Source organism: Lepeophtheirus salmonis, chromosome 10, assembly GCF_016086655.4.
Source record: "Lepeophtheirus salmonis chromosome 10, UVic_Lsal_1.4, whole genome shotgun sequence".
Lineage (NCBI taxonomy): Eukaryota > Metazoa > Arthropoda > Copepoda > Siphonostomatoida > Caligidae > Lepeophtheirus > Lepeophtheirus salmonis.
The window spans coordinates 19,521,742-19,542,944 of NC_052140.2; the positions used below are offsets into that span (position 1 = coordinate 19,521,742).

Here is a 21,203-nt window from a genome sequence, read left to right on the forward strand (position 1 = left end):
CCAGCTAAAATGGTCACCGGATGGACATCATTTCATCTTATAATTAAAAATTCTTGTCTTATTTCTTTTTATTATTTTCTTTTCTAAGCCTTATAATCTACTTTAAAAAAAGTGTGCAAAGATGCATACCAACATTCCTCGAAAATAATTCTTAGAATTATATGAATTTTACTTTTTATTTTATGTGAAGTAGTCGTTTGTTAGTCAAATGTTGTTGTTTTTTCGAAAAAATGCTATTTTGAGGCTGTCATGTCTTTGAATGCCAAAAAATGTAACCAGAACCTTCAATTGAAAACAAAAAACGTAACCAGAACCTTCAATTGAAACCAAAAAATGTAACCAGAACCTTCAATTGAAACCAAAAAATGTAACCAGAACCTTCAATTGAAACCAAAAAAAAAAATATAACCAAAACCATTCATTGGTTGGTCCCTCATTCCCGGAGACACACACTCACAAAGACATTCGCATTTAATAAAAATAAATAGAGATGAAGAAAACGTAATAAATATAAAATAACAACTTAAGAAATATACGCATTACTATTTTCTTGGTTTTATCTTATAGAACAATGTAATATGAACATAAATCATAATTACATAGTATTGCAGCATGAATCATCATCAAATGTATTTATATATATATATTTTTTTTTTTTGGGCAAAGTGTTTCTGGGGTAAAATTGCATTCCACAATGTGGCTTTCGGGATTGTGTTTCTGTACAATTACTTACAGGAGGCGTTCACAGAAGTTCATAGGAATGCTGGATTTTCAGTACTAAATAGGGAAAATCAATTTGACGTCAATTATATTTGATTTAAATAAATCAAAACCAAAATCAAAAATTAAGTTTAATGGATTAAAAAACGTTTATTTATTAAATATTATGTAAAGTTTTTAAATAATTTGTTAATGCGAAATAGATCAACTAAAACCCGGTATTAGTATCTAAAATCTTTATAACTACGCAATATGAAAGTACTTTGTCTTATTATCTTTTTTTTCTTCAATTGTAGTTATTTAAAGATAAAATATTTTGCAGAATACTTCATTCTTTAATTCCTGAAAATTTCATTCAATTCTCTTTAAGTTTAAGAATGTTGTGCTGTTGTATTGAAATATCATCTTTGATCACAGATTTTGCTGTAGATTATAACATAAACAGCAGGGGAAAAATAAAGCAACAAAATCGAATGAAATTTATTTGTAACAAATAAAATTGAAGTTATTTACATCCATTTTAAACATTTGATTGTGATACTTCTTTTATTGGTCTCTGCAAATCGTAGTTTGCTAACCTTGCATATACCAATAAATATGAAATGAAACAGAGTTTTGTATATATTCTCCGTCTAATATTCTTACAACATCAATTACAAGATCAACACTGCATTTAACACCAACGGGCCCAATGGACCAATTAATAGTCCATATACTTATTTACAAAACCTATTATAGAATAAAAAAAACTATTAGAACTTCCAATATTGACAAAGAATGAAGGATAACAAATTCAAACTTTTGTACAACTAAGCTATAAAATCTAATTTCTCTGTTGTTTCTCCAATAAGAAGTTTTCTCCTAAAAAGAAACAAAGGAATATTCAATTAATGACATTGTATCCATTTGTTCGTATGGGAGATGAATCTGTTTATCGACTTTATAATTTATTATGTTTTGTAAAGAAGTATACCTCGTTATGAGCCCCTTATTTCGTGATGAAGACTTAAAAATATAATGAGGAGTAAATAAGAATCTAATTAACCCATGTTTAGGCTTGTAAAACCTAAGCTTTTTTACTGTGCGAGTTTTTTTGTTGTTTTTTTGTAATGGGCAATTGAAACATTGTTTTAATACATTCTAATGTTATTGTGATTATTCTTTATGAGAAAAAACATATTTTTATAAAATTCGTATGATCGTGAATAACAAGGAGCAACATTACACTAAATCTGAATACTTTGAATTTTAAAATTCAACAAGATTTAATTTATTAATTCAAGGTAGAATTTCAACAAAAATAATACAATAAATAGATGTGTGTCTGAGCTTTCTAAATCATTATTGTGGCCTCCCTTTGCGGCAATGATTGTTTCCAGGCAGTCATGGAAGGCCTGGCGTGCAATTCCTTTGTCAAAGCGGCCCAATGCTGGGCGACAGTGGCATTGATGGCCTCGGTGTTTGGATGCAGACACTCCATGGGGTACAAAAAAAGAGTCAAAATTAACCTCCCAACGAATGAGACGGATTTCATTCATTGCTGGTTCTAAAAGTTACCTCTTCACCCTCACAAGGCTCTTTCAATCCTTTTTTGTTGTTGTTCTCTGGATAATTTGGTGTGAAACTCTGAGATCTCTTGCATGGGCCCTCATGGACTTGATAGGATTGGCCAGGGCTATTTTCTTTAACTCCTCTACGTCCAGTTTGACCTTTTTGATAAAGCCTTTCTTCCTCTTCAAAGTTTCGTACTTGATGACAGCGTGAATGGTGGTCCTAGAGACGCCCAATGGCTTAAAGTGCAGGAATGGAAATTCGGTGATCACGTTCATGTGTCATTTTCTCGACAAGTACATTATTTAGGGAACACAAGTTTATTTTGTTTTGTAACTAATTGTTTATGCTTTCATTTATCGAAACATCAATTAATTACAATCCCTCAACCTTAATTAATTATTGAATTATACAGGGTTCAGATTTCAATGGATCACCCGGTAATGGACATGTTGAAAAAAGAAACCGAATTTAAACATGATAACTTTCACAATTTCAAGAATGTATTTGAAGAGATAAAGAATAATGCTAATGACGTTTTATTAGATCAACTACAATCAGCTGTGACAAAAGAAGGTGATAAATAAATTATCAATGACTTTATCAAGAATTAAGTTTCTCCGAATAAAGTTCAATTAGTAAAAAAATAAGTTTGGTACTCAGGAATTGAATAATATTGAAAGCTGCTAAGTAATATGATTTTTTTTTTTTTTTGAGCTTGTCTGTTTATTCGGAGTTGGTAAACTGAAAATTTCAGAACAAACAAATAAATCCTAAGCATGAATTATCGAGATAAATCAATAATTGTATACAAACTGATTGAATATTTTTGGATCAAACAAAAAAGTATTGGTGATATAATGTCGATTCAAAAGAATTAGAAGTAATTCTTTAAGTTACTTGATGTATAATATACCATTTTACTAACGGACGTTTAAAGAAAAAAATTGCATAACACAGTTTGCTAAATTTTTTTTGGTAAAATATCCCTTTTTATGTGGGAAAGCTAAACACATCAGGGAAATACTTTTGTTCAGATTTGAAAGGAAGTGATAGATTGACTTTTTACATTTATAAAGATTTTGTAAGGAATCTAAATGTATGATATGTTCCAAAGTACCTAATTTAATATTGGGATTGTTTAACACCCCAGGGAAGGTTTTGTGTTGGGATTTGAAGGAATTTAAGAAGGTTTTAAAAGACCTTAAAACAAAGATATTGCTTACTTTAATTATATACAGGGTGTGAATTTTAAATCTGGATAATTTAAGAATAGTGTATATTACAATTTATTTCCACAATTAATTAATCAATTCACAAATATTGTGTATTTGCATGTAACTTTCTATAGTAAATTCAATTATTCTAACCAAACACCTCCAACTTCAACCACATCCTCCAATCTGGCACATAAATTGATGATGAACTTTTTGTCCATGTTGGCCACTGTCTTGAAATTGGAAGCCCGCATTGAGTGTTATATGCAAGTTAATGGTACTCTCTCTCCAATACGTTCCATAGATAGTGGTCCAAGTTCTTCAGATCCGTGTAGATTACAGTGTCTCTTACTATAATTTTTTTTAATGTCCAGTTTGCTCTGTTGAAATCCGTTCTTTATGATAAAAAAATATAGTTGGCAAAGTTTGAGTAACAATTGAAAAATGTTTAAAGGTAGCTCTACGAAAGCAAAATTTTAAAAATTGTAAATTTTTTTATAAAAAGTAATTTATTTTTAAATAATTTTTTAAACCGGTACCCAATACAACTTTTTATGTTTTTTAATTTTTTATACAAAGTGATTTGTTTGTCAATAATTTGGAAAATAGTTGACGATACAGCTTATTATGTTTTTCAACTTTTTTCAAGATAATTTAATTTACTCCAAAAAACATTTTTGTTATTGTTAATGTAAATAATGTGGATTCCTATGCAAAATAGTTTGAAAAAAAACTTATACATATATAACGTGTTGCGTACAATATTTTCCCTTTTTTTAGACTAAAAAATAAAGATTTTTCATGAAATATTTTAATTTTAATGAATTGTTAAAGTTTTAGAATGGCAATTAGTTCTTTTTAATTTAAAAAAATAAAATTAGTAAAATATATGTCAAATCGAGCTATGTTTAGAAGTAATTCAACGGCTTTAAAAATTAGTAAAAAATATACTCAACTATCTTCAATAATTTTTTGTATTGTTTTGTGCTACGCATATTTGATTACTATATAACTTTTAAAATAGTTGTTCGATAACGATCCACTGTATTATATAGCGAGTGTCACGGCTCGTTCTGTTTGGTCATTAATAACATAAAAAGCATAAATATTTTCACGGGATTTCTTATAATCATAGTTGCATTGCCATAATTTTGAATTGACATTTCATAACCCTTCTGGGAGTTTCAGCATCTCAATGATATGGTTTGTATTCTTTGTAACAAAGTCTTCAAATTTTTAAGGCATTCACTTTTTTTTTGCATTTTGGTCTTATTTTTTCATATTTTTCATTTCCAATAATATTTTCTTTTTGGATACCAAAATAACTTGGCTATCAAATATAATCAAACCAACAAGCTCTTCAGATAAATACCATAAGTACTTAAAAAGATTTTGAGATACCGTTGTTGAAATTAGACTATTGATTTCGGAATAATTATGTAGTGATTTCATCAAATTCAAATAATTAAATGGAACATCTGAGGATGTAGGAACAGTGATCCAGGCTTTCAAATATATTTTCGCAATACAGATACATATTTTCTACAATCTTCGTTCCTCTTTTCAAGTTCAGTTAAAACCCTACTTTAATAATCAAATTTTCAAAGTATGAAACATTCTAGACAACCAACGAGTGTGGTTCATAGGAATGAGTGTCATAAACTTATTTCCGCGGTTTGTAAAACTAGCAAAAATTATTATTGCAAGTTCCTAGAATTCAAAATAATCATCTCTGGGAAAAATTCATTCATGGTGTTTGTTGGCAAAATTGATAATTTAGTGTCGTTTATCAACAATATGACATGCAATTTCACTATTTACACTTCAAGATTGATAATTTTTGGAATATTTAAGGAGTGGCACCTCGTTAGAAGAGATAGCTTCCTCGCATGTGCTTTCCCGTAAACTAGAGATTTATTTAATAGTAACATTTGATGATTCATGAATACTCTTCTTTAATTCAAAATGATGATACAGGAAATCTCACAGAGCCATTTGCCAAAGGCAATTTAGTTCCATTCAATTTGGTAACAAATACTCAATTATGATATTTATAACTTACTTTGAGATAATTTCGATTTTTCTATAGTGTTTGTCTTTGCACTTTGATATTTACACTGGTTTGTTTGAATAAATTATGATACTACTTAGCTTTTCTTTTATAACAAATATTGCAATAATATAACTACTTTCTATTTTTGTACAAATTAGCATCCATGGTAATTAATTTGAAAGGAAACTTCAAAGTATTGCATGTATTATTTGTTATCAAATATGATTCAACTATTATAATTAATAATTGTAGTACCAAATGGATTTAAATTCTAAACAAAAGATGTGTATATGAGCTTCTTAGAGGACGTTTGAAAGACCAATAAATGGGACTGATTTTGCATCCTAAATTAAGAACCTACATAACGAAAAAAAAGGTATTTTGTTTTGAGAAGGAACATTGGGGAAATACAAAAAGCATACAAGCAACACTTCTAAATGTATAGGTTTTTTTCAACTGTTTTGCATTGTAATTCAATTTAAAAAAATTCTCTGAAACCATTATTGTTTCTTTTAGTAAATAAAGTAATCTTGAAAAACTATTAAACATAAAAAGCTGTATTGTGAAGCGTTTGTATGATAATCGAGAAAGAAATTACTTATTTTGAAAACTAATTGGCAATTTCCAAAACTTTGTGGTACTTGGCTACCTCTAAATAATATTCAATTTCCCTCAAACTTTTCTAATTGTATTTATTATAAAAAGGAATGTATTTTGCCCCTGCAAACTGGAAATTTCGATAAATAAAAAATGAGAAACACGTTGGTGTAGCTAGGAAGTAACATTATAACTTGACCGTAACATAAAGTTTTTAAAAATGTTGATTTTTCCGTAAAAAATCCGGTTCTAATTACTTGATTTGTACAAACTGCACCAATTTAAAATTCTAGAATGACACCAATTTGACACTAATTTTATTAACATCAATTTAAGGAAAGGGTCATTCCATGCCCAATCCATCAATCAAAAACAACAGTACCTTGGATTTTTTTTTCAAATTTGACCCATATTTTAATATTAGTTAAAAACTCAACAATCTAAAATTTTGTTCTTTTTTATCCTCCGGTTCAGGATTTAGAGGCTTCTAAAATTTTGAACTTGACGCCACCTACTCTATTTTTAAATCACTGTATTTTGAATGTTTTTTAAAGATATTGATCTACTTTAAAACAAAGTTTAATAGATAATTAATTTATTCTTTTGTTGTATTTTATTATTCAAGCCCAGCAAAATTAGTTTTTACCATAAGGTCACGATATCAGTATTTTGACCTAGAAAAGTCAAGCATGTCTATTTCCAGTTTCACTCAAATTAGAAATGTTAATTGGTAAGATATCATAAATAGATACAATAAGTTTTTAGAGATCATTCGATTCCATTTATATACTACAGATGAAAATTTGATAGTATGTAAAGCAAATTTCTGAATATATACATATATACTTAATACTATTCCTGAGTTTTTGCAATATATCAGCTTGTTTGTTGGCATGTAGTAATGTGTTGGAGGAATTGAAGTCTTTTTCATTTCATAAAAAGAAATAACTGGTCGATGCTAAAGATATGAGTCTTGATCTTCTTCTTTAAGAAGACAGAACTTTACGAGTCCATCGTCTAGAGACATTTAATTGGAGACTTCTGGTTCTGAGAACGATGTCTCTCTACCATTATTCAAGTCATTTTTAGGTGCTACGAACTTATATCCCCACCGACATTGTATTACTGATTGTAATTACAGTCTACAGCGTAGCCTAAGGGTCATTCACGCAGAGTTGGTTCAAAATATGTTTAAAGGACTATAATTCAATTTTAAATATTTAGAATTTTAAAAGGAAGTAACTTATTTTTTTTTTAAAGTTCATCAAGAAATGTAGACATTATTTTAAAATAATTGAATCGTATTCTTTAAATGTCATCACAAAGAAATGAATTTCTTTGTATGCATTTGACTATATTTTATTAAATATTACTATTGCAATGCTAAAATATTCTGTGAGATAGCTAAGCAACCCAGAGATAGGTTATTTGGCCTTCTTTGTCTTTAACTCAAGTTTTTAGGGTATAACTACGATTCACTGCCATATTTCGACATGAAATAGGTATATAGATGAAAATCAAAGGTACTAAAAAACTGATACAAAACAGTTAGGGATTTCAAAAATGGCTTATTTGTTACTTTATCTTGATTAAAATTAGTATAAAAACTAAAAAATCGAGTAAAATGAAGGATCTAACATGAAAGCTAATATATTTTTTATTTTTACTTCAGGTGCTTTACATCCTACCATAAGTAGTAGAATATACCCTATATTTCAATTAAAAAGATAAACTTTTTAAAATGTTATTTTTGATTGATTTTTGTGCATTTATTTTTTCATATTTATTAAGAAATCTAAATATAATAAGCTAGTTAGGATGCCAAAATATAGGTTAGAATAATATTCTGGGGGAAAAAATTGAATCGTTTATCAGTTTATAAGTATCAATTATTTAGAATATGAAGCACCTATAAACTTTTATTAATGCCCTTGTATCTAAAGTATCAATTATTTCAAGATAAATTTCTTAATAAATATTAAAAACTATATCACACGAAATTCAATCAAAATTAACCTTTATTAAATGCGCTTTTGTTAAATTTAGATCTATTCTTTACCTTCAGCGAAGAAATAAAGTACATGAACAAATAAAAAATATATTAGCTTATATTTAAGGTCCTTCATTTTACTCGATTTTTTGGTGATTATATACATTTTTTACTAATTGTATTCAAGATAAAATAATTAATAAGCCATTTTTCAAATTCTAAAATATTTGTATCAATTTGTTAGTTACTCTGAGTTTCATTTAAATAGTTATTTCATGGCGAAATATGGAACTTTAGTTATACCCTAAAAACGTAAGTTTAAAAAAATGGTTTTAAAGGCCAAATTGGTTGAGGTTAAAAGTTTTAATGGTCATATCCGTGTTCTACAACTTAAGTTACAATAATAATTGTGGGTGTCAGCTGGCGATTACTCCATGACCTTCATTTTGTTGCATAGTGTTAGTAATGATCAAATTTTTTTAAAAAAGCTCTTAAATTAGGATGCCTGTATTAATTTAATGTACTCATTATACCTTATATTTTTTTAATACAAGTATAGGTGTCGAAAATCATTTAAAAAAATGATTATGTCAAGTAATGCTTTATATTTCTGATGACTTATAGGTTGCATTAAACTATTAAACAGTGTGTTTAATAATAAGCTATAGTACGTTGATTATATTATTAACAAGTTCAAAACTGTCCATCACTCTGTTTCTTTTGCAATTTCTTTTAAACATCGAATTAAAAGTGTGTTTTTTTTGTTGTTTTTTTTGTAAGGGGTTAAATTACTATTATTCTATTTAGATTTGTGGTTTATTTAAATATTATATTGTTGACAAAAGTTAAATTACATTAAAATTATTGTTAGAGTAAATATTTATCGACAAACTTTCTACATCAGTCAAATTTTTGTTACAGTGAGATTTAAGTTTTATAGCTTTTCAAAATAATCAATCAGAGATTACTTCAAAGGTATTTGCCTAAAAATACTCGTCACGCGTTTAACTTAGTCGAAGAATCTATTTGACCTTCAGTGAGGGCTGGGGGTTTAATTTTTATAGGTATATTAAACTTAAAAATGACTACTTTTAGTTAAAAAATAATTGAATTGCTTTGTTCAAATACCCCTTTAAATGTAGGGGTAACTTAACACCCCAGTGAATGATTTGCGTGTGTATTTGTATAATAAAGAAATGACTTACTTTACGTATATATATTTTGTATGGATTTAAAATTAGCTCCACCAAAATTGTTAATTAGGAAAACAATCAGTACTTAATTTTCTGAACGGCATTGTTTTAACTACAGGTTCACACTTATGCATAATTTTCTTACACGATAGTTTAATATATATATTTAGGACATTACGTTTAAGTGTCTTAGTGGGAAAAATGTTTTTCATTAACTGACAATTACCTGACAGAGAGAAATACAAGTGTATGTGTGTATACATTAACTAACACGACTACATTTCCCCTTTTTTTCCTCTCATCCATCTTTGGAATCGTCGTGAAACTTATACATATATATGTGTGTGTACATGTTGCGAGACTTTTATTTGTCTTACGTATATTTTGTTAAATTTATAAACAAGGCAACTTCTTTTGTTACCAATTACATTTTGCAATATCTTTATTTCTTTATTTGTCAATATTTTAATGTTGTATCACAGCTCATCCAGCGTCTCCGAAGGCGAAAAAAGCTCTAACAGTTGTGTTAAATATGTAGTTTAAATTATGAAAATAAACCGAAAATTGACAACATATCTCTGACAATTTTAGAAATATTTTGAAGAAGAGTAGCTAAGCTGTCATGACGTTTTATTAAAGGTGTATCACTTGTGATTAAAATAGTGTATATTTTGGACATATTAAAAAAGAAAAAAAAATCCGAAAATTAAAATGATAACCCTGACAATTTGAAACATGTTTTGGAGTGGAGCTGTTTAGATATCATACCGTTTCATTGAATCAGCTATAATCGGTTGTGACAAGGGAGGAGGGGGGAAGGAAATAAACAAGGGCATTGGCAAAAATTTCTACGATGTCGATCCTCAATTCCATTCTGAGTCCGACTAGGACTTTCAAAATTAAAATTCCGTAACAAAACCTCCAGGTTACTCTGCCTTTTATGAGCATAAACAAATGTTCAATCTGGTTTTGAGTATAATTGAACGTAATAGAAAAAAAAGTTCACTACATAGTTGCTCATAATAATTATAACAGCTGATGAAAATAATTTTTTGGAATTTAATGAAAGAATATTAAATAAATTGACAAATTAAATTTTTTGAATAGAAATGTTAAATATCAATTTTTCTGGAAAAAAAAAATCAAAAATCAACAGCACTTACACAAAAAATTACATTTTTTCAAAAAAATTTCAAATATATAATTTTGTAGAAAAAAAAATCAAACTTATTTATAAAAAATCAAACTTTTTCCAAAAAAATTTTGAATATTAAATTGTTCCAAAAGTCCATAGATATTCTCAAAAATTAAATATTTTACGAAAAAATTTCAAAAATCCACAGCTGTTGACAGAAAATGTAATTTTGTGGAAAAAAAATCAAATTTTGCATTTTTAAGTAATCAGGAAAAATTCCTTTATTTATGGGGGAGACACACCCCTGTGTATGACTTTATTCTCTATTACATTCTTCAATAGATCTCTGTCTTTATTTCTCAATATTTTATATGTTGCATCTCAGCTCGTTGCAGCGTCTCAGAAAGGTAAAACAACAAGGAAAAATATTTTTTTAAATAAGTTTTTGAAATTTAAAAAAAAAGCACGAAATTTTATTATAAACCTAACAATTTGACGTGACGAAAGTTTGAGAAGAGAGCATCTTAATTGTCATGACATCATACTTTCAAATTTAATAAAAGAAGGTTAAGAATACGACGGGGAAAACAGAAAAAATAAACCGGCGGATCCTGTGCTCTGATATTTAAATCAGATTCAGAAGAGACAAATAATCGTTGGTAAACACACTATATTTGGCATTAATATTTCCCATCAATGGATAGTGAGTTGAGGACCATAATTGCTTTAGAGACATAATCATTCGTGTTAATTTTGATTCTTTGATCATTTCCGATGATTTTTGGCAAATTTCTGGGCTAACTTATCGACATTAGTATTGTAGTTATCTTGAATCTGTAATAACTAATAAGTTTTTATTATAATCTAATACACATAACATGCTAACTCAACCAATTTAATCTTGTTTTTTTGTTTTTTTTTCCATCTAATTGAGTTTCAGATATAAACAAAATGTGAGACTCTTTGGATGTGAACAATACTCTTTCTAGCAAAGTTTTGGATAGTTTTACACAAAATGGAGGAACACCACAGGGTTAATACAATCATTATGGCAAAATTTGAAAGAGTAAAATCCCAATACAACTGGACTTCGTAAACATGTTAAGATAAAACATGAAATCCACATAGATGAAGGCTAAAAATCTCAGAAGAAAACAAACGTTATTGCAAAATATTTTAATCAAATAAAAGCCCTAAAATAAAGTTTTTCAGGAAAAAATTGCTAGGATTAATTTAAAAGGGGTAAACTAACTATTCCCCTAACGGTATAAACTATATTTAACTTTATTGATTTACATTATAAACTGTTTAATATTTCTGTATAACTGATGTATTAAACTTATTTCTTGTGATAACTATCCCAATAATTTCTGATAATTTTATATAAGCATTATCGATATTATTGATTCCCAGGAATCCCAAAAATATCGATAACTATTCATCGATACTAATAATGGCGCCACAAAGGGAGATCTTCTGCTTCACTGCATACTTTATACTTTGGGGAGAAGTCACTCACTATTCCAGCCATCCTTTTACAATGACCCAATCCGAGGGAATTAGTCTTATGAAGGTCGTTTGAAAAGTCATAGAAGTGGCACTACTGGTGTGTATTGAGGTTATGTTCATTTAGTAGTATCTCTTGGAAAAACACACACCAACATTCAGGCAGATCGGTCATTTTCTTTCTGTTTCGCATTCGTTTAATTCGAGGAATCTGTTGGAAAGATTATGGTGACTGTCTTTTGGATTCACAAGGAATAATCCTTATTGAGTATCTGGAAAAGAGTAAAACTATTATAGGTGCATATTATACATCATTATTGGACCGTTTGGAAATCGAGCTTGCAATCAAAACTCCCATGATTGGCCCACAAAATGTTTTTTTCGATCGCGACAATGCACCAGCTCACAGCTCGGAGGTTGTGGTGGCAAAATTAATGGAAATATGGTTACAATTTGAGATATCCACAGCACTAGGAATCTCATGCACCTTCACTCTTCTGTCATCCATTACCATATCATAGATTATATCAATTATTCCTGGAGTAAAAACCTCAATAGATCGTTTAGTGTCTCAGTTTCGCCCATATGGCTATTCCAAAAAAATTGAAACCTCTTATAAGAAAAAACGTACTTATAATGTGATAATTATACTTGAAGCAATATCTTAATTATTTTTATTTTTGGGGGTGTACTAGGGTGGCCCATTTTTAGATTGATATGTTATTCCAATCTTCTGTTGTATTTTTATAAAAAAAAAGATACTTTTAAGAATTTTCTACTTCAAATGCCGTTTTTGTGATTTCTATTGGCATTTTCAAATGATTTTTTTTTTACAAAATTGACTATTCGTATAAGAATTCAGAGGTTTAATTTTACAATTATCTTCCTGAAAAAATAGCACGTGAAAAACAAAAAAAAAAATGACAAACCTACTAAAATTTAAAATTCTACTGACTTTAGCATGCCTTCCTTTCTTTTATAATTTAGTAATCTTTCAACTCAAACATCTAAACAACAATGTGTTTAAAGGGAAATACCAAGGTTTCCTTTTTTTTTTTTTTGAAATACATGTTTGTTTGTTTTTGTATTTGACTCACACACAAATACATTCGTTTGATTCATAAACAACTAATCCTTCTATTAAAAAAATTAGTTTAGAGGAGTGGTTTCCAATCTTTAGAGTGTCGTAACCCCTTCAAAACATTTGCCAAGCTGCGCAAAATCCCAAAGGATAAAATTAGTTGGTTTGATCCTCCTTCACTCTATTTTTGGAGCTAACTTGTACAATACTATATATTAAATTAGACATCTAAATATCAGACAATGTATTCTAGCAATGTTTTTTATTTAAAAATTTCCAATAATTGAATAGAGTTATATTTGTAATTTAAATAATAATTTGTTGTATTTAAACTTCAAAAACATTGTGGAATGAACATCTAATCCATTAAAGGTACATTAAAAAAAAATCGAATTGCAAAAACCAAAAAGTGTCAGTAAAAGGACTGTTTTCTCACCAAATTTGATCTACTTAATATATATACCTCAAGAAAATCAATATCTAAAAACAATTTGACACATCTTTTGTAAGCTGGACTCTAAATATTCCAATCAAGGCAATTTCATTCCCTGGATAACATGATCTATAATCACAGCAGTCATTTGGTGTATCTTCCCTACTGACCGTGTTATTTGATAAGGATATCGCATTCAATTTGTTAACATAGTCAACTCCAAGAATAACTTCAACGATATCCTTGGTTGCTAGCAGCAGCTACACATTGGCAATGGTGGGAGGTTTCTTTGGTTTGGTAATTCTGAGAACTATCAAACATGAAGCCTTTATGGCTGAGATATTTTGGAGTGGATACTATTTTTTGACACAATCAGCTTTGTTCTAAGAGTACAGGATATCTGTGCTCCCAAAGTAAGGTAAAAAATGACGTTTCAATTTGTTAGGTTTCATTGATTTGGCTGACGGGATTTCGTTTTCAAACACACATTATGGCTTTTCAATTTCAACTTCATATACAAAAGTAAATCCCTACTATAAAAATTCCTTGCAATTTTTTTCTTTTCATAATTCTTGTCCCTTAAATCATCATAGAGGCAATTTAAAATTTGACAAAATTAATTTTACTTTAGTTGACTACATATTATATAGAAATCATATTGATATTAAGCCAAAAATCCAATACAAAGGATATACGGTATAAAACAACAACTTTTTAGAAGCCCTTAGCCTAGGAAAGGTTGGATAAAGACCCACAGGTTGGGAACTGCTGGTGTAGAATGTATTTAAGTGTAAAAAGATTTTATTTATATTCAATTTATTTATGTTAAATTACAAAACTAAAAGGATCTACTATAAATATATAATAGGTAAATTTCTATTGTAAAAACATTCTTGTATACAAAATTTTGTCTTGATTTTTTTATAATTGACCATGTGAAAATACTGATTTTGTTAAAAATAAAGCAATTTTTTCGAATGTTTGACCTTGTACTTTATTTATTGTCCTTTCATTGCTAATTTAATTGGGAACTGTTTTCTTGTAAGTGAAAATGGAAACTCATCGCTACCAAAAGTAAGGCTAATTCTTGGAATAAATACAATTATTAAATAAGAAAGCCCTTCTTCAACGATAATGAAGATACATACTAAGACTAACTCGCTAATCTTATTCTTCCTTTTTATTTCCTATTTGTTATTCGTTCTCCCTTTCTCTAATAGTAAATTAATTCGTACTTTGGACATTTATTTTTTTGGTAAATTTCCAAATCGAGAACCCTACCCTTAAAAAAAACTGTGAGACAGGGAGAATTGATCATGTTTTATGAAAAAAATAAACTTATTTGCAAAAAAATAAACTCGCTCTCCAGAGTCTGGTAATCTGGTTTGATCAGAATAGAACGTAGTCTTACGCACAAAACTCAAAATTCTGGACAACTTTTTTATGTCTATAGTCTGTATCTATCTCCATTTTTGAAATAAATGCATTTTTAGGATTGTTTTTCTAAGAGGGACGAACATCAGAGTTGAGACACACACATATATTATTTTAATTATATAGAATATCATACATCGTGCGGCAATTGTTTTAAACGAACATTGTGCGCATGCACAAGTAGAAGATTGTTTGTTGTTTTGACGATTAGACAAAACTATATGGCGTCAATCAAACAGAAAAATATATCATGGATCAAACAAAAATTTTATTCCACAATCGTAGAAAGAACAGAGTTTCCTTTTTGTGATCTTCACCGGACAAAAAAATGTTGAGATTGCAAATTTCTTAAGCCTGTAAAGGTCCTTTGTCTCGTGGGTCAGAAAGGAACTGAAAGAGTCTGAAAGTGATTATGACACTGCGCCATGCAACACACACAAAAAAAAAGATATTCTGACCCAGTGTTTGCCTCCATACCAACAGATCCTCTAGCAACACAAAATCTGTGCTGATTCGTAGGACCTGCGAGGAATTCTACCAATTGGGACAGTCATCAAAATCTGCTCCCATTTTCTGAGGTCGAGTAGAGGTGCCATAGACAATTATATTGAATCATAATGTTTTTTTATTAAGCTTTCATTTAGCATTTTTTATTATTAAAATAAGATAATAATTTATAATAAAGTCCAACATCAATAAATCGTGTTGGCTCTTAAATAGATGTCGCACCCAGTAGTTGATTTGTAGATTAGATGACATTAATAACAGTAATGAATATTTTAGTGGTAGAAATAGCTTAGAAATTAAATGATATATATGTCTAGTAGATTACTTACATCTCATCTATAAATAGTAATCAAATACATTAGATATGATACATAATTAAACTAGGGTTAATCTGCCTACCAAAATAGTATTAATTACTTATTACAATTAGTTTTTGTATGATTACATTTTTGTCAAAACTCTAGTCCAGACTACTTTATAAATTATTTTTCTTTTTTGAATGATTGAATATTTTTTATCAATATCTATTACCTTAAATTTTTATCTATATATGTAGTTATTATAGTCCGAATATGCCTCTGAGTCAAAATTAGACTAAAAAAAACGAAGTAAAAGAAAAGAAGTTTTAAAGGCAACTGAGATTGACACATTTAATCGTCATTTTCGTGTTTATAGTTTAGATAACTATTAAGTAATAAAAGTTAGCCCGTAACCGAAAGAAGTTGCATAGTTTTATATTTAGTGATGAAAATCATTTCTACAATGGGCATGTTAAAAAAATAGAAGTTGAACATTTGAAAAATGCCTTGGAGGAATTCAGCTATATTCACCTATGACAAGGGAGAAGGGAATAAATGAGGGCATTGCCAGGAATTACTCCGATGTAGATCCCCAATTCTACTCTGTGCCCAAAAAAGAATCACAATTATAATTCCTCAACAAATGATCGAGATAAATCTCCGTCTTTTATGAGCAATCACGAATGTTTAATCAGGTTTTTTATTTAATTGAATATAGTAAATAACGAAACTCATTATTCAGGAGTCAAATAATAGAAGAAAATTTTTTATTCGATTAGCTACTAACAGCTGTCACGAGGGGAAGAAAGACATAAACAATCACATTGACATTGATTACTCCAATATCAATCCCCTATTCTACTCTGAGTCGAAAAAAGACATACACGTTCCATAGAAAGTTCTATTAACTGTTTATAAAAGTACTACTGAAATAAAATAATTAAATAATTTGCAGATAATTATAGACATAGGTCCACACAAGTTTCAAAAACATATGACGTAACTTTCAATTGAAATTATCACACTTAGCCTAGACCACAGCGCAAAGTCTCTCTAGAAAGGACTTGCATGATGCATGTACCATGTCCACAAGGATAAAGTCTCATGCAGCCACTAATTTGGCCTTCAGGTCGACCAAATTCTTGCTGGGGGTAACACAGGATCTGCTATAAGGAATGGACCATATGGAATAATCCATGAAGTATAGGTCGGGCCCGAGGGGGTCGGACTTTTTTTGTCCAAGAAACCACTCAAATTGGCATCACATCTCTATGTATGTGTGGGACGGGACGCCATCCTTTCGGAAGGTCTATAGCTCATTCTGGAAGTGTTGTTCAGTGACAGTTTGATTTTTAACATTTTTCAAGTTTCGATTATGGTATGTACCGAAAAGTTTTCATATGGCATGAACATTTATATGCAAAATGGCATTGTCCACGAAGTCATCTTTAGGTCAAACGTCTTTATCAAATTCTGAATAAAATTAAATCTCTTCACTTAGCGAGTAAATATACTAAGAAGACCTTTTTTATTATTTTGCATTGAATAATTTTGATTGACAATTTTTCAACATATAAAAAGTATAAAAAAAGTTTTAGTTGGAAACTGTCCTTCGGAACATAAGTTGGGAAATTTAATAATTGAGATGCAACTTAATTTCAGAATTTTAATACTAAAGGTAAGTCTGTAATCAAACAAACTTAATTTTTATTGTACACTTTAAAAAAAAATTTCAAGACTAACAATTAAATTTGATATCTTAATAAAATTGCAACCTTTTTTCTCACGCAACCTGCTAATTGGAATTTATACAATGAGTTTAAATAATACTTTTTTATAAAAGGCTCATTTTATGAAATTATCAGAAATGTAGTGTACATATATTCTTATTTAGCGTTTTAATTAATTTTCATAAGTTGACTCGTGTATGATTTAAAGCAGCTGACTCTACTTATTATGGCCTCAAAAATTGTATTACAGATGATTTTAATTTATAGAAGCCTTCGTTTCTAATTCATAAAATGTCGTTCATAGTTATTGAACGACATTATCATTTTATTGTATATAATTATTAATGACTATTCTCGAAATACTAGTTTACAGTTGGTAGAAAGAAAAATACAGAATACTTGGCTACCATATGTTTTTCAATTTTTTCTTTGCTCTGTTGACAATTTTTAAGATTTATAGTATTTTTTTAAATTAAAAATTAAATTTATTGAATAGCCTATTTTATAATAAAATTAATTTATTTGATGACCTTTTTAAAAATAAAAGATATTTCTTTGATAATCTTTTTAATAATAAAAACACTTTTTTTTTCTTTTTTTTAAATAAAAATTGTAAAATATTTTTAAAATAAAATACTTTTTTTGAAATATTTTTTTTTAACGGAGAAGGAATATTCTTTTTTTCACAGAATTATTAAACTGGTTAAAAATATTAACCCAAAAATAAATTTTTTTTTTAATAAACTATACACAGTCGATATTTGCACAATGTAACACTTTTTAATCATTCCACATTTTTTTTTAAATTTCGTTAAATCTAGCAAGATGCCAAAAATACTCGTAAAAAGTAGTCATTGTTTAAAAGGTTATTTTTAAAAGTACCGGTATGGAATCTCAACAAGTTATAATTTCCTATTATGATAGTTAAAATATTCGAATTTAATTTATTAATATTTATTATTTTTTAGTACGAAATGAGTACTTATGAATTTTTCATGATGTTTGTGTAACAGATAACGTCAAAAGTTATATTAGATTTGCTGTCATTCGAAAAGGGATTAGCACAACAACCCAGGAATTTATTTTTTCTTGTTACGGTCAATACCTATCAGGAAGGTACTTCAATGTGGAACAGGGAAATACAATTTCGAACAAAATTAAATGAGGAGATTTAGCTTTTTAATTTTTCGAATTTGCTAAATTTGGTTGGTTCCTCTACCCATGCCAGGGGAGTCTTACCCTTTTAATAGTTATGTACCACTTGTAAAATATTTATTGAACCCAATTACCCCCTTACCAGCACAAAGTGTTTTTAGTTTCAGTGACAAATGCAGTCCACAGGATTATATTTTGGAAGGGGGCTTATTTTTAGGATTTTTTTTTGAAAAAAAAAATGAATATCAATTTTTTTAAGATAAATTACAAATACTAAATTTTTTGGAAAAAAAAAAAAAATCCATAGTTATTTGCAGAAAGTTAACTTAAATTTCAATACTAAGTTTTAAAAAAAATCAAATATGACATTTTCCAGTGAAAAACAAAAAATCTAAATTTGGTGGCTACAGTCCACCCTCTCCGGACGCCTCTGAGTTATGTACCACTTGTTAAATATTCTTTCAAAATATGAAGTACCCCCTGGAGTGCCTCCAAGTACCCTAAGGGGTATGTGTACCCTCATTTGAGAACCACTGTCCCAGCCTATGGTTACGGTAAGGGATTATTTCCATATTGTATTTTAATCCCAAAAATGTACATAACGTTATTTAAAAAAAGATAAACTTTGCCTATCCTTAAAAACATATCTGAAACCTCTGACCTAATATTAAATGAAAAACACTAAATAGTACTTCAGTTATACAGTGTGACGTCAATGGCAGACTATCTACAAATTTGAAACTCCATTTTCTCTTTTGGGAAAAAAGGTTAAGAGATAAAATAAATGTTGTTCTGTAGTTAATATATATTTCACTATATAATTTTATAGTTGGTCTTCACAAAATTCGCCGGCACAACAGTCCCCCCCTTTTGTCAGTCCAGGTCAAAAGTAGATAAAAAAGTTTGTTGTGATCTTTATATGATGTCAGGATGTTTATGTCGCCCATTTTGAAGAACTAACATCGAAGTGTTATAACAAAGGTAACTCTTTTTTCCTTAATATTAAGCAAAAAAAAAGGTGAACTATTGTATGTCAAAGTGGTACCCACAAATAAAAGAACTTAATCCTTATTGTCTATCCAAAATATATCCGTATAATTACCTAATTATTTGATGAATATGTTATTAGATCGTTATAAATTATTATTTCCATATTGTAGTTAAAAATTAGCTATTGCAATGGAAATAATTAGATATTTTTTTCTAATTATCTTCATTAATCAAACAAAAATATTGTACAATTCAAGCAATATTATGGAGTTTTTGTACATATTTCTTAAATATATTTCTAACTTACTTTTTTTTTTCATTGGCATCAAATATTGTTCATTGCAGGTCTATTGTATTTTACAGGTATTTGATGAAGTTTCATAAGAATTTATTAAAAATTGTCCATTTTATTTAAAAAAAACTTTAAGCCCCAAAAATGTGTTTTCTTCCATTATGATGCAATTTTTGACGTCTGTAAAAACGATCGATATTTAATAATGTCTCAAAGTTGTCTATTATTCTATTTATTAGAGCAATTAATTTTAATTACCATCCATTTTAGTTATGCAGTTAATTCATTTAATTACTTATATGTTATATATCCCTGATTTATAAACAGAGTTGTAAATAACGGTGTGACTAACACTGTTACTCTTTTCAGTAACAAAGTAACTTATTTCATCATTTAAAATAGGTTTTGTGAGTAGAAAACTACAAAATCGATGCTATAACTACTTAGTATTTTCAATAAAAAATTTTAAAATAAATACTTAATAATAGATTTTATAAAGAGCTGGTTTTGATTAGTTTTGTGTTGATTTCTATTTATGAAAGTGATCACAATGTTATAAGCCTTCTGTTAATGAGCATTCTTCATATAACACGGTTAGTAAACTGGGTGATAATTAAACACCAAAATAAAACGTATTTAATATAATGATAAACAGTTTAACTATTATAATAATTACATCGTTTAATTTTTTTATGATTTTTTAACTATTTCATTTATTTTGCATTCGTAAACTTGTCAATAAGAATGCTAAAAATACTTGTACAACACCCAAACCCATATATTTACGATTTCTTAAAAATATATTTTATTTGTTATCGATATTTTATCACGGTGTTATTTCGCTAACACAAAAATACCCTTTGTATTTTGTAGTCTGCAATCAATTCCCTCATCTCAGTTGATACGTAATGGCTATATCATATTTTTTTTTTTGCTTAATAAACAAAGTAATACGTTACACTACATTTAAGCTCCGTTTCCAAAAAGTACAAAAATACAATTGATTTGTATATATATATATATGCCCATCTTATTATTTCAATGAATCAAATGTTAAAATACATGTTTACTTTTAATATTATGATATATACTCATATATTTGTTTTCTGAGGTCAAGTCGAGGTCGTTATTGACAATTATTTGATTTAAAAAAGAATATCAATAAAATCAAATAATTAGTATAGAAGAAAACCCATTTAAAAAAATTCATATTGTTTATATGAATTATATTATATATTTTTTTTAAATTCTAATGCAAAAAATACCCATTTTGTAATTTAATAAGATCTTTGAATTCAAATATACACGTTCCTGAATTTG

General features: G+C 28.4%; 1 protein-coding gene across 1 annotated transcript in view; it reads right to left on the bottom strand.

The window, feature by feature from the left end:
* LOC121125742 (tachykinin-like peptides receptor 86C) overlaps nt 1-9,598 on the bottom strand; it is a 78,178-nt gene extending 68,580 nt beyond the window's left edge. Inside the window, exon 1 of the mRNA XM_040720941.2 lies at nt 9,334-9,598. The gene's annotated coding sequence lies outside the window, so the exon portion shown is untranslated. The remainder of the gene's footprint in view (nt 1-9,333) is intronic.
* Nucleotides 9,599-21,203: the final 11,605 nt, after the last annotated feature.